This window comes from Ambystoma mexicanum, chromosome 5q (assembly GCF_040938575.1).
Source record: "Ambystoma mexicanum isolate Mex_15411 chromosome 5q, UKY_AmexF1_1, whole genome shotgun sequence".
Classification (NCBI taxonomy): Eukaryota; Metazoa; Chordata; class Amphibia; order Caudata; family Ambystomatidae; genus Ambystoma; species Ambystoma mexicanum.
Genome location: NC_090933.1, coordinates 1,301,030,737 through 1,301,046,385, shown reverse-complemented (window position 1 = coordinate 1,301,046,385; position 15,649 = coordinate 1,301,030,737). Strand labels below are relative to the sequence as shown.

The 15,649-nt window shown below is 44.4% G+C and overlaps 1 protein-coding gene across 4 annotated transcripts in view; it reads left to right on the top strand.

Moving 5' to 3' along the window:
- MAF1 (MAF1 homolog, negative regulator of RNA polymerase III) overlaps positions 1-15,649 on the top strand; it is a 290,551-nt gene that overhangs the window by 268,351 nt on the left and 6,551 nt on the right. The window lies entirely within an intron of this gene.

Genomic DNA, 15,649 nt, shown 5'->3' with positions numbered 1-15,649 from the left:
CCTCCTGGACCTTTGAATTGCCCGGTGAAGCCCTGCTGCTGTGCTGAAAGTCCTTTTTGTGATCAAGAAGACTTTGCTGGAAGACCTTCCCCAAATGGCAGTAGTTCTTTGCTTTTGCAGGAACCGAGTGCCAGGGGTTGAGAAATCTTTAGTCAAGTGCAACGTCTGTAAGCTGTCCAAAAGCTCCAGGAGTCTCCGGAGGACCCTCCCGAAGCAGGTTGACCAAAACTCGAGTCACCGAGCGCTGAAACCGTGAAGTGCTGCTAGTCTGAAAAGAGCCTGTAGCTGCCACGACCTTCGAATTGCTGTGCAGGAGTCCTCCAGATGCCCTCCCTCTTGTCCAGGAACAGAGGCTCTGCAACCAGACGGGAGCCAGCTGGACCATTCTTCTTCTAACCAAAGGTACTGTTCCGACTAGGGGTACTTACCTCTGTCTGTAGCTTTGCTCTTCTCAGTTGAGATTAGTGATAGCTTCTTTGCTAGAGTTGATTTGAGATCTAACTTTCACAAGTGTAACAGCTTGTGACCCTATATGTGATTTTTCTACAACAAACTCTCTACCTTTGGCCAAGACTTTTACTTTCTAAGAAGTGCCTCAGCTCCATAGACTGCTCGATTTCACTTTGGCTGTCCTGGCTCCCTGCAGACTTCTATTCCATTTGACTTTGATTCTTACTGTCCCACATAGGTGATGCATTGGTTTTAAACTAATTTTGGTGGCAAAGATATTTATCTAAACTTCATTGGAAGATTTAAAGTGTTCACATACTTTGAGAACCTTTTTCATTCGTCTAACCTTTCCTTTTTACAACCTCAGAATTTACAAAGTGTACAAGTGATATATAAATGCCATTACTGCCCTAGTTAGTGGAGTCACCTCTGGGTGTAGGAAGTGTGCATGAAGCATCTCTAAAGAGTATCTACTAGCTTTGTGTTGATTCTGAGAAAGTATTTTAAAGTGTATTTGATTGCTGCATATATTGCCCTTTTTTAAAGAATGCAAATAATTATTTTAACCACAAACCTCGATTATAAGTGTTACTTGGCTACTTCTATTGGTGGATTTCATTGCTACAGCTCATATTTACCCCTCTTGACATAAATCTGGCTGCTCAGTCACGCTACAAACTTGTGTAGTACAGACCTATGCCAATAGGTGGGTTGACTAATACCAAGAGGATAAGAGGTGTGTAGTCTCCCACAGGGTGACTACATCAATTCTTGCCTAACAAACACTGCTCCGCCATACTACCAAGGTGATGAGCTAGTACAGACTGATCCTAAGAGTTTGGGATCTACAAACCACTGGTATAGCTTACCCAAGTTTTTTGAGATCAGCACATCTGTGATGCTGAAAATGCCTTTTGGAGGGACATTGCATCCTAGTCTGTGTCATACCACTTCTCTGTGTGTTTTTTCTGCCTCTGAAACCCAGCTTGGACATCTGGCAGTGCAGCTGTTCATTTTTCCTTTTGGTGAACACCCATAGGATTCCCTTATGGCACACATGAGTTTTGTGTTTCGGGGCAACAGTGTATTGCCCACAGAGCAGGGTATGGGTTGGTGGCAGCTACATGCTGACTTGGTAGTGGCTCTGAGTGTCCTCCGTTGTTGGGGCACCCAGGCCCTACCATGCCATAGGAATTAATTGATTCCTGAATAAAGGCAAGAAGGCCACTGTAGCATTTTGGTTTATTTTGCCTTTACACCCTGTTTCCCAAAGTCCTGGGGATCCCTGACTCTGTCCCTTCTCCCCGACTGACTGTTGGGTGTAAGAACCATATATGGCTGTGGGGCTGCCTCCTGTCAGACTGACTGGGGCCTTTTCCCATGGGATGTGTCTTGTGGGTACACCCTTGGGGTGGGACCTGTATGAATGGAGTGTGAAGTCAAACCACATTCTGTGTTGTGGGTGTCTGGTTTTGTTTGTATGACGCAATGCCTGAGACAGCCCTGACTGAAACTGGAGTGAAGGCAGTGTAGTGTTGTGAATAGCTGGGCGCTTACCTCAATTCACATTCCGTGTTAGAGTGTCTGGGTGGAGTGAATGGCCTGAATGCCTGTGATCCTGGTTGGCTGCCTGCCTGCCTGTATGAATGCACTTGTGAATGATTGGCTGCCTAAGCCTGGTTTAGCCTGAGGGAATGGGGGACAAATATGTATAACTGGGGATCTCTCACTTAACAATTTGTTCAGAGCAAGAAGAACCTGTTTCCTGGAGTCCAGCTAGAGGAACAAGTCTGCTGCTGCATTTTCTTCATGTAATCCGAAAGCTGCCAAGTTCTTACAAAGATTGAATCAAGAGAGGACCTGGTTAGGAGTCCTCTTCCCAAGCTATGAGGACCATCATGCACCTGCTACTCTTCATCAGAGGTACCCTGGAAGCCAGTCCTTTGTGCCTGCCGTCCGGAGAAAGGGTCTTCGTGAGTCCAGAAGAGAAGTGCTTGGCCTTATTGATCCGAAGAAATCCAGTTGTCGCACAGGGTCCGAAGGAGTGTTCGTAACTTCTGGAAGCCAGGTTGCTTCATATCATCCAGAAGGGGGTGGAGGGGCACCCTGGCTTAGTGCTACTTGACACTGTGAGCTGTGAAAGTTCTGCCTGATCTAAGAATCCTTCAAGGGACAACACTGACATGACATCTGACCACTTTTTACCACTGAAGAAGATCCCAGTTTTTGGTGTGCAGAGCAAGGAAGAACCAAAAGTTGGTAAACCGTGAAATCCTGAAACCCAACACCTACTTCTGCCACTGCACCGGTTGTCACTGAAAGGCATCCAAGGTCCCCAAGTGTCTTATTCTCTTCAGCCAGGCCTTTTCTGAGTCCACAGCAGGTTTTACCTTCCAGGGACATCCACAGCCGGAGGAATGACCCGCCAACAGACACCACAGAGAAGACGGAAACTGCTGCCTTTCCAATACTGTCTGTTTCCTTCTTTTTTCTTGGCCTCAGCATCCCAGCGACTCCTTCTTGCAAAGGGGGTCCACCACTTCACCTGCCAAGGCACCAAAAGTACTGTGATGAGGAATAACACATTCCAGCCTCTGGAATCGTCCAAGGGTCCCAGATTCGTTGTGAATCCTGTTCTCCTGTGGCATCTCAGGTACTTTGTGGTTGTAGAACCTGTGAAAGTAAAGCGGACAACATTTTTGCACTGGGTTGCAATAGACAAGAGCAGCTGCAAAAGCAGCTGTTCTCGGATCATACCGAACATTTGGAAGTGACGTTTGGACCACAGCACTGCGAGTCAGCACGGACTCTTGCGGTGTGATTTTCGTTCCCTGGAAGGGGCGGAGACAACTGGTGGACACGTGACTCATCACCTGACCAGAAGTTCCTTTAAAACGCGCCCGCATTCACCCTTGCGGCGTTAAGCCCAGCAGTGACAAGGCCGCTAACTGTGCTGTTGTGCGGCTGTTTGGCGCTGAGGCGTAAGTGCTGGATTCGGTAAAAATCAAGTCTGTCAGCGAAGATCCTAAGGAACTCAATACGGACTGCTGTCATTCAGTAAGTCTGTCTTTGGACTCATGGATTAGTGTAATAAGTCATTTAAGGATTTCTGGTTTTAGCGCAATTGATTTGTTTGAATTGAATTTATTATTTGGTTGTAGTTTTTTTGTATATATCAGTAATTACAGGTGGCAAGATTATGCAGGCAAGATTTCCTACGTTGACAATGGGGATGCCTCCAGTTATGCATCTTGGATGTCATAAGGGTCCTCTTAATTCCTTGTTATCTAAACCCAAACATCATGAAAATAATAAAATCGTCCCTTTTCGCTGTTCGGCTCCGGTCGGTGCCCGCAGTCGGAACAGCACGAAAGCTGGTCCTAGAAGTCCGCCATTACCGGACATTAGGGTTTTCTGTAAAGACAAACATGCAATCTCTGCTCCTATTGATATGAGAGCTTCTGCCATTTCACAAGTGTGCTCTACTCCTGGTCCTGGCTTAAAGGGTGTGCTTTGCCCGCCTTCTTCAAAAAAAGTGCCCTCCATAGATGGTGTTTCCTTAGTGCACACCACTATTACACCTTGTGAAAATTCCTCATCTCGAGTATCCTTATCCGATAGTATGATACTTCATAACTTACCACTGACAGCTCCCGTTGGAGCAAAGGCTGATACGCCTACTTGTGTGACCAATGATGCTGTAGTGGTTACTCTAGACATGGATCCCTCGAGCCTCTCTCAACAATTGCTACCCGAGAGAGCCATGTTGAACTTGTCACAGTCTCCTGTTATGTTCTCTGATCATAATTCCGAGTGTTCGGAAATTGAAGACTCATATCATGCACCGACTCCACGTCGAATTCCTATGCCTGCAGTAGCAACTGGTAAAGTGGAGGCGATAGTGGATCCGGGAAACTTGGTGGCACTTACACTATCGGCAATGCATGTCTCCCTTCAAACCTTGTCTAGACTCTTTGATTCAGTAATCTCAAAGATGGGTGATCATTCGTGTAAATTGGATCAAATTCTAACATGGCAGGAGAATGTTTCCATGCATTTTCAGCAAAAGGAAAAAAAAAACTCATCCTTTGCTTCAACTGACACTAGTGATTAACCGGTTGTCACTAAAGTATCTTTAGGTTCTCAAACTTCTTTTGAAGCATTTTCAGGACCCGGGGTAAACAATGGTGCCTCGTCTGTGGCAAATTTACCTATATCGTCAGCAGTGCCTTGTATTGCAGGTATTATTGTGGATTCCATGGTTCAGGCAAATTTGAGTCCAGCTGATCCAATGGTCTCCATACCCTCTACCAGTGCTAAAGGTGACCCAGTGCCTTGTATTGCAGGTATTATTGTGGATTCCATGGTTCAGGCAAATTTGAGTCCAGCTGATCCAATGGTCTCCATACCCTCTACCAGTGCTAAAGGTGACCCAAGTGTGCCTTATACCATCTTTACCCCTAAAATACTCATGACTGGTGCAAAATCGATTCAAACTCCCCAATGTAAAAAAATCCAAAAACCTTCCAGCCGTTAAGAAAAATGGTACAGCCCAAACAAAGAGCTTCCTCCGCCGTGTCGCACTACCTAAAAAAAAATGCGCTCATTGCATCATCGGCAGTTGCAAAAAAATACCATCAAATGGCCTTGATACGCACTCCCGTTTCCACTCAACAAGAACTCAATACTATACCTGCGTACGCCCCACTTGATGCATTGGCTGAACTAGCAGAAGACATGGACTGTCAAGCCAAGACTGCCACTTCCATGCCCACATCTATGCCTAGAGCTGATGATGCCTCAAGTGGTCTAGCTGCGAGCTTGCCTTTGGATTTCCATCGACAGGAGATTCGTCGTGCTGTTGATGCATATATGTCTGGCCAGATTGGTATGGCAAAATAAATCGCCACTCAATCTGAGGCTCTCATCTAAGAATCACTTAAGTGCAATCAATCCATCCTTACCTAATACTGGTGTGAGTTTAACTAAAGTAGTTACCCCCGCATTATGCCCACTGGTACCAGGTGCAAAATCGATGGCGCAAACTGATCTACGGATTACGACTAGTGCTGTAGGACGGTCACTCCTGGCTGAAATTGCCCCCGAACTTTTTGAATTGCTACAGGCTGCTTGCCAAAAAGAGTCGAAGTCCAGTGTAGTGCCTGCAATGGCTCTAAGAAACAGAGGCTCAGAGCCTGTGGCCTATAAACCTGCAACCAAGCGTCCTGCTAATTTTAGTTTATTGCTCAGTTGTAGGCCACACCCGAGTCCTCAATACGTCCTAAATCGTAACTCTATTCTGAGCATTTTTTCTGATGTGCCATCTCTAGAAGATATTAGCTCGTACGACTTGGCTTTGGTTGACTTTTGTAACATTTCGAAAACGAATGTTGTGCGAATTTGGATGGACTCGAGTATCGTCCAGAACGCTATTTGGGTGGCCCAAAAACAATTGCATGATCTAGGATTTGAGGTATCATTGGAAGCTACTGACCTAGGTGCTCCAAATCAGCAGCAATTAGTTCCCCATGTCAACCACAAAAATCCTGCTTATGAGCTGCAAGGTGAAAAACTTTGTCAGATTCCCTTAAAACAGCATTAGCTAGGTCAAGCTGCTGAGCTATGTAATTTTTCTATTATCAGTTGGAATACGAGGGGTCACTCTAAGATCGTGAATAATGATCTTAGTTCTCTAGCTAACTATAAGCTAGTTTTACTTCAGGAAACTTGGTTGACTACTGATCCCATTTGGGATGCTCATGATGTGATCTCTCTAGCGGCCAATAAAGGTTTGAGTGGCAGACCATGTGGTGGGCTCCTAACTGCAATACAGGCAGATAATAACGCTAGTATTTATCCGTGGGCCTCACCTAATGCCTTTATTCAAATGACAAGACTTAAATTATCCACAACATTATATGCCATTATTAACCTTTATTTGAATCCAGCGGGGATTACGGTTGAATGCTTCTTGAAGGCCTTAAATGATATTTTGACCGTAATCCTATTGGATGGATCGGTTCAAAAACTTTTTATTGCAGGAGACTTTAATTTGGATTGCATTAATTCAACTAAACAAAGCAATTCCATTCGTATAAAACAATGGGAACAATTTAGTAAACATCATAACCTCACAAGGCTGAACGGAGCTTTCTATTCCGACATCCCTCCATCTTCAACATGGTCCCGGGGCGCTTCAGCATCTATTATTGACTATATGTATACGAATGTGTCCCTGTTCCATGATGTTGTGGATTTCAAAATTGTGCATTCGGAGCTGAGTGACCATAAACAACTTACAGCTGTCTGGCAGTATAGTAGCAGTTGCAATATGCATAGAGACAGAATGTTGCAAAGTCAATTTTGTGTGAACAATGCTGGTAATAGACTGCGATGGACTGAGAAGTCAGTTGAGGCCTTTCATTTTTACTTGATACAGGCAGTCGCTGCTACATCCCTTACTGCTGACTCCCCAAATGTCTGCTACTCTGATATGCTACAAGTGTTTCGGACCCAAGTCCCTAGTTTCTCATCAAAACATTCTATCTGTGCTCAATTTTCGCACGTCTTTGACTTAGAAATTAGAGATTACAAGCGCCTTTTCAGACAACAGAAGAGAAATGCATTGAATCTTCCAGCTAATATCCGTCATAAACAGCTCTCCAACCTTAAAACAAAGTATAGAAATTGGGTGAAGGCAAGGCGTGCGAAACTTTATCACACTGATAGTCGGCTACTTTTGGCTGCTGTCCAAGGTAAGAATATCTCTAAAACCTGGTCTTAATCAAGTGACCTCGGGCTTCCAAACAATAATTCAAGCAAATGAAGTCTCAGACCATGCCTGGATTGCGTATTTTTCTAATCTTTATAAATTACCTGTTAAGGATGTATGTCTAGATAGCTCTCATTCTTTTCCTAGATTTCATCTAGATTTTGATCTGGAAGATATTCTTTTATATATCAAGAAAGCGAGCAATTCAGGCGCATGCGGTCCAGATGGCTTGTCCAACAAGATGTTCAAAGCCTATCCACAAGTGTGGAGTCGTATTTTGTTTACCATCTTTAGTCTGATCTTGAAGTCTCAAAAATTATCGTCGTCCTGGACTCATTCTATTATTGTCCCTATTTATAAGAAAGGAGATAGAAAAGAGCCGTGCAGTTATCGACCTATTGCACTTCTAGATGCGCCAGGAAAAATCTTTTCTCGACTGATTTTAAGAGACTTCAAAAAATGGATTTCGCAGGTTCAACTTAATGACCCATTTCAATCAGGCTTTGTGACTGGCTTAGGTACCATCCCTAACATCATTACGCTACAAATGCTCCTTTCTGATTACGCAGCCCAAAAGCAGACTTTGTATCTAGCCTTTGTTGATTTCCAGGTTGCGTTTGACTCAATTGATCGATCACTTCTACAGCATAAGTTGATTAAGCATAATTGTCCTTCCTCTCTATTATCTTTAATCAATCTACTACACTCCAATACTACCATGCAGGTTCGACTTAATTTGAGTGGTGATTTGACTTCAACATTTCGAACATTTAGGGGGCTAAAACAAGGTTGTATTTTGGCGTCATCCATTTTTAACTTTTTCATTTACGACTTGGGCGTAACTTTGAGTCAAATTGTGAGTGACTCACCTCAATTAGGCCGGCATAATGTTCCTTATTTATTCTATGCCGATGACTTGATTCTTTTCTCAAAAACCCATACAGGTCTGCAGAAACTTTTGCATAGCCTTGAAATATATGTAGACACGAACCATTTGACAATTAATACTAATAAAACCCAAATAATGGTTTGTAAGAGGCATGAAAAGTGTAAAGTTAAATCCTTTTGTTGGCGATTACACAATGTTCCATTAGAACAGGTAGCCAACTATAAGTATTTGGGCACCTATATAGTGGATACCTTACCAAGTATTGACCCTGACATAGAGATCCTGGGCAAATTACGGTCCTTAATTGCGCAAGCAAAGATACTTATGGCCAAATTTGGCAAATTCACGTGTAAACATGTTCTCACCTTCTTTCTTCAGAAGGTGACGCCAATCTTGACCTATGGGTCTGAGGAGGCTCGTAGTCCTAAATCTGTGGAGTGGTGGGATAGAATTGAATCCTTGTTCTGGAAACAAGTACTACATCTGCCCGCTTGTACACCTTTACCATTGATTCGATTTGAATTGGGATCTCTTTCAATGTTTTCATTCGTAATTTGGAAATATTGTGCCTTTTTCCGTAAATGTCTATTGTCCTTAGAGCGATCAGACATTTTGGGAAAGGTGGCCTGTCATCTTTTAGAACAAAATCAGGTCTTTTCTAAACAATGGTGTACTTTTACTATGAACGCAATGTCTGATGCCTCAGTTGATTTGGAGTTACTTTTGAACAATGAAGCTCGTGCCAAAATGAAAGTTCAGCAACACGATTGGATTCTGACCCAAAATAAATGCCTCAATTACAAGGATTTTGATCGAGCGCTATTTGGGCACAAGCAATGTAGAACAATGTCTGACTATTTGGCCAAATTTCCTTGCTCAAAGACTTGTCAGAAGTTTCTCCGATTTCGGTTGAACCTTTGGCCGACATTAGATGTTCAGGCACGAAGAAATCAAATTATGCAATCAGAAAATGTATGTCGCTTTTGTAAGGTTATTGACAAAAGAGAAACGCTGGAGCATTGTTTAGTGTTTTGTACAAACTTAGCCACTATTCGACAAAAATGCTTTGGAAACTTCTTTGAAGACCAAAATGCACATATTAATAAGAACCTATGGCATTGTATCTTTTCAGCAACTGCCCTAAGGACCAAAATAGCAATTGTGCGATTTTTGGATGAAATATTTAGCGTACGCCCAGAGTTAGCGTAATTGTGAGGCACTAAATTCTGAATTTTAACTGTAGTGAATGAACAAACTGTAAATCTTTTATGAATTGTAGTGTTTTGATATTGTGATACTTCTTGATATTTGAAAGGTTGATTTTATTAACCATATAAATAAAAAAAATAATAAAAAAAATAGACAAGATAAGGTACACCCCACTTTTCCCTTAGTTTGCTCAGGTGGGGGGGATTTTCACACAGTATCACTAAAGTCTAAAGAAAGTATACTGCTTATGTTCTGAAACTAACCTGCCTTTAATCTATGCAATTACACCTTGCTTAATAATTCACATCTTCTTTAAAGACTGTCAGCAGCTGGTGCATTTTATTTATGAAACTAAGTATTGTGTGGTACCATACAGAGTATATTGTTGCCATTATTAGAATATTACCAAAGTACAAAGTGTTATTGTGTGTGTGTATATTTATTTGAACCCGATTTCATATAAAGAAGCTGTTATCACCTGAACTAGTGTGTGGACATTATTTTGTTTGTGCTTGGTGACTCACTGTACTTAAGAACCAGTGTGCATCACCTCCTGAGAGCTCAACCCTTGGTTGCTCGTCCAAGCTACCATATAGAGAACCTTGGCTCGGATGTTCTGTGCATCTTCCCCTGCCAGACAGAAGGCAGAAGTACAGATTACCCCATCCAGTCTTTACAACACCCCACCTTAAGTGGAGTACTGTGGGGAGACCATGTATCCCATTTTGCGCCCCTCTAGTAACTTTGCGTTACTGTGACCGGTCCATCCGTTCAGGCTAGTGGCAGTGTACATTTTGCACTACTTTTTGTGAACCTTTATCTCACGCTGTCTTGCAGCTGCGGCATGGGACACCCGTTTACCCAAAATAGTGGTCTTACTTGCACTATGACTTGCCCGTTCTGGGTCCTACTTTTACCTATCTAGGTGGAGGATTCTCTTGTCCCTTTCTTTGCCGGGCTTCCCAAGTGCAGCCTTCAAACTCTCTGAATGCCTATCAGAACAGGAAGTGGGGAGGTGACCGAAACGCCCCTGTCCTTTGTCCTGTTGTATTCCTGACTGAAACCAGTTTAGACTCTAAAGTTGGCTGTCCCCATTGGCCAGCCACCACATGCCCCCCCGCCCGCCCCCCCAGGTTAAATCGTGAATGGGGCGCGATTGGTGCACTTGGACAGTGTTCCTGGATCCTCTCCCATTAATAATGGCTGTTAAGCATAGTTTGCATGCAGTACCCTCTGGGACCAGTACACACAACTATGACTACAGGTGTAACCAAAACCGGCCTTTGATATAAGTCTGTACCAGACAGTTTTTGGTAGCGAGCTGAGCAGCCAGGCTTATCTCGAGAAGGAATGGGAGCTTGTAAGGGTGTTACACAAAGGTCTACTATGACAAGTATTCAGATACACTTATACTCAAGGTTTCTTGGTAAAAACACTTATTAATTTATTGCACAATCATTTATAAAGCATTCACTAAATGAGGCAACCAATATCATACACACACTATACTACAGTACTGATTACTTAGCAGCTCAGCTCTCTTGAAGTAGGAGCAAAGTAGCATTGAAGTAGGAGCAAAAAGGCATAAGTTAATAAAACAAATATTACAGTTACTCTAAAACGGTGCTAAAAGTTTCAGTTCAAGTTTCAGTTGAAGGAGTTGATTCAATGCAATGGGTAGGCTTAAGTCAATGGGCAAGTGTCTTGTATAAGTAAAAAACAGTTCTGGTATTTAAAACGGAAAAGTCTTTGCCACGGTTCTTAGAAGTAGTTCACAACAGAAAAGTTCATATGTCGGGTCACAAGCTGACTAGGCCTGCAAGTTGCCAAAGTTGTACTTACTTTCGCAGTGAGAGGTAAGTTCTCGGTAGGGTTTTCACAGTACGACTTCTGTTCCTGGCAGATCTCGCTGTTCCTGAGCCTCAGTCGTGGGGACAAGAGGGAGGACGTAGTGGGACTCCTGCACTGCACGGGACTGGTCACAAAGCTGCCAAATCTTCGATTCCGGTAGCTGTTCTTCAAGAACACAAGCTGGTGTCCTTCCCCCTGGTTAATCCTAACCAGCTCCGAGAATGATATCCAGGTGGCTTACGAGTTGATTGGTCCTACCAACTCAAAGGAAGAAGTCGTCCTTGAAGGAGCTTCTCTGTCCAAATGAACCTGGCGATTCGGACCTGCAGCAGGACTTCACCGGGCAAACCAACTGTCCAGGAATTGCAGCAGCCGTCCTCTTCCAGCTAGTCTTCGGTTCTTTCATCCCAGTGGTCGACTCTGCCTCCCAAACCAAGAGACTCTCCTTTTTAACAGTTTTCCCCCATTCATCCCAGCCTAGCTGCCACTCACCCAGCAGGGTGGCTGTCCTTGCCGGACAGTCAGCCAGCCAGCCAATCACGCCAGAGTGCATTTGGGTCTCCTAGGAGACTTAAGCACAGGGAGTTTCGGGCACCTCCAGAGGCGGTCTTCAGTCCTGAAACCCGCCAAAGGCATAGGAAGGAAGGGACCAACCCTGGTTTGGCGCACAGAGACAAATTCTAGAAAGACCTTTCCAAAAAGAAGACCGGGACCTGTTTAAACAAAGGGGGCTCAGGCACCATCTTGAAAAACATGGCTCCTGCGATTTTTAGCTACCGGTGTTCGCGGTCGGGAAAAATCATGGTAGTTTGTTGTAAAACCACTGCCACCAGCCATTTCGATAGGAAAGGGTAGCATTTGACTGCTACATGAGTTTCTAGACACAGGGGATACTAGTTACCCCATCCAGCACTCTATAGGAAGAGTGGTGTGCCGGGTCTAGGAATTTAAAAAGACTAGGAAAGTAATTTGTCTTTACTTTCTCTGGGAAACGGTAGTTTATCCCAGAGAAGGTATTTAAACCTTGGGACAGCCAAAAAGGCTTCCCTGTGTCACTGCACTGAGGGCACACAAGAAAAAATGATGCCTATGGAGTTATCTAAAACTCCATAATCAAAGAACACAGAGTAAAACGCACATCAAAATACATGAGTGGGAAAAATGGGCTCACTCTTTGAAAAAGAATCAAGTCCTCAAAATCCAGCGAAGTTGCTGGGGGTCTCTAAGGTGAAGAGAACTGGCCCATTTATGAGAATTCTCCCTAACACTGGAACTAAGTGGGAAGTTCTCTTGGCTGGCTTCTTATCACGCTGCATCATTATAGTCTACCACATAGGCACTCTCTTGGTACAGGGTCCTCAACCCAACCTTCTCATCTTTGATCGGTGCCTGCCATCCCTCATTAACTTCCTTCCTTCACCTGCCTCTCCCCCTACCCCTCTGACCGGTGTACCACACCTCTGAACTCCTCAGAAAACCTTCAAAGGCAGAGACCTCCTTCACTTGGTTACTCTTAAAGCTCGCTCAGCCAACAAACACTCCGCCGACATCTGCCTCCTTCTTGAAGACACAGACCTCGACATTCTCGCTCTTACCGAGACGTGGTTCAATGACCAATCAGTCAAAGCGTTTGACTCCCTTCTCCCTGATGGCTTGAATATAATTTTCAAGCCACAACCTCACCGTGCTGGCAGCGGGGTTGACTTAATCTTCCCTGGGTGGGTTCCTTCTTCCATCATACACACCCAGCTATATCTCTCCTTTTCAGAGCCTGGTCTGCAAGTTGGTCATCTCTCCCTCCTCCTCTCTGGCCGTTGCTACTATCTACAGGCCTTCTGGCACCAGTACCCCATTACTCTCTGAATGGGCTGATTTCTGTTCCTGCCTACTCTCAACCACCTCCAATCTCCTCATGGGCGATTTCAACATACAATTGGACTCCCATGTCACAGCATCCTCTCTTCCTTGTCATCTGCACTGCTCCATTCTCTACATTCTCCCTTCTTGTCCAACCCACTCAGTGGGACACACTCTTGACGCCATCATCCATTCTGACCTCTCTTCCCCAAACACCCTCCTCTGGTCACTCCACTCTCTTGGTCAGACCATTCTCTCCTCTCACATGGGTCCCCCTGTCCACACCACAAATCCCTGCCAATCTTGTTCACGGACATCCATACAATGAAACGAGTGTTGCCTTCACATCCACCCTCTACCTCCTGTAGGGAACTCATGGTGGCCACAGTAAAGACAGACACAAGTGACCATAGTTCAAGGGTGTTTATTGAACAATGAATGCTTGGTGGAAAACGCCCATCCTAAATCTAAGATGGGAGCAAGCGTCGACCATCAAATGTAAAAATAAGGCAGTCCTAGTAGCGTTGTATCAAATAAAAGTGCCTACACCAAAGAATTAAACTATTGCCAAATCCTTACAACTAATTCATGTGGGATAGGGTTTCAATAAAGAAAGAAGTGTTCACAAATAATAAGTCGGATTGTAATTGCCAGGTGGTGTCCCTTCCCCATGTTTTGAGCACGGGGCAAAGTGTATCTCCTGAGTTCAGCACACACTTGAGCTTTCCCAGTCCAAGCCGACAGTTCTGTATCAGCTGTCGGGTTCTTCGATGGCCAAGTCTCTTCAATAAAGTCTCTTGCCTTCGAGGCCTGATGTAGCCAACAAACACAACATTCTGATTCACGTATACCTTGGGTGATGGCTTCACCCCTAGGGTCCCCCTCGTCGGGGCATAGATCTTTCTCAAAATCATATTCAACAAATCGATTAAACACTTCCTTTTCAATACACTTTAGGTGACTACTTTCTACCCCAGATCTCCCTCATTCGGGCTTGGACCCCTTTCAGATATTGGCCTCTCTCCTTTGGGTTCACTGTGGCTTTTCTTACTTTCTCAATTCTTAATGTCTTTTTAAACAGTTCTTCAGGCTTCGCCTCTTTTGTCGGCTTCCCTCTGCTGGGTTCACTTTTGCCAACTTTTACAACAATTCACTGGACACCCCTCAATCCACACACTAATCTGGTTGTCGGCTTCCCTCCGCCGGGTTCACTCTAGCGGGATTAATTTCACATTCTTTTCCAATCCTTTTGTTGGTCAAAGACTCAACGGTACAGAGGATTTTACAAGACCCCTGTATGACCACTTTGACCTCTTTTCCTCTTCCCAAGGCCTTCAGGTTACAGTAGTCTCTTATTGGGTAATCGCCCAGTCTCCTGCGTGAAAACCCACGTGGTGCCAGACGCCTCTTTCTGGTTTTCCCCCTCTTTTCTCAATAGTTCCTTTAAATCTTGCAAAGTTCAAATTTAGCTGCTTGTTACTTTTTTCGTTCAAAACAGTTCGGTTTCTTATTGAGCCTCCCCTCGACTCACCGGCTGTGATGAACCGCTTGTCTTTCTTATCCACGATTCAAGGTTCATACCACGGACACAGCGTCTCTCCCTGGCTTGTTTATCAGCAGAGTAGGGTCCCGTGTACCTTTGACACCATCTGCAACACAAGCTGCTCTTTGTTAGAGGTCTTATGTTTCCGTCTGCACGGGTTTCACAGGCTTTGATCGGAAAGGGCAAAGTCGCATATCTACTTGTCACCCTCTCGGTAGTCGCCGCCTTCTGCCTCCTTGAACTGCTGTGCCGAGTTAGCTCTCACGTTGTGCTGTCTGCCTTGCTAGTCCTGTGCTCGTGCTCCACCTTTTATTCCTGTGGAGAAGGGAAAGGCTGTCGGGGTTGTGTAATTCTGCTCAATTGCCTGACTTTGCCTGACCCTTGTATTGGGACATGTCAGGTAAACGGCTCTGGTGTTAATCCGTTGTCTTTCGTGTTGTCCGAAAGTGTTTGTGTCAGAAAAGGGGGGCAGTGGTTTGGAATATCTTACGTGATAGAATGGAGAAAAGGTATTGAAAGGTGGATAACGCGTCTCACCCGTCAGTGTCCCACTCCCCGGGTTTCCCTTCTAACACTAGGATTTAGCAGATCCCACAGTGTCAAGGTGTTTAGCCTTGGACTTATCTTTTCTGGATTTCCACCAGCTTTGAGGGGTACCAGTCCTCAAAGGCCTAGATAGGTTTCCAACTTGTCTATCGACCTCTTCTTCAGATGCACTGTGGGTCAAAGTATTTTGAATTGGAACTGAAATGGTGGAGCGCATGGTTTAGGCTCCCATTTCCCTAATGTTCTAGCTTTAGATTTGCCTTTGTTAGAGGTCGCCCTACTAACATAAGGACTTACAGTATGGTCCTCTGTAGAGGATTCCACAGATTTAGAGTTGTTTCTTGAAACTGAGACCCTAGCCTTGTCAGAACACCTATCCATCTATCATGGAGGAGTAGTTGGAGTCACAGGCGTTTCTATTAGAAGGCCTAGTAAGAAAGTTATTCTTAGATTTCTTATTACTCATTTGGTAGTTGTTTTTCAGGCCTGGAAGTTTCCTTCTGGGCACTCTGAACTATAGAAGAAAACCTAA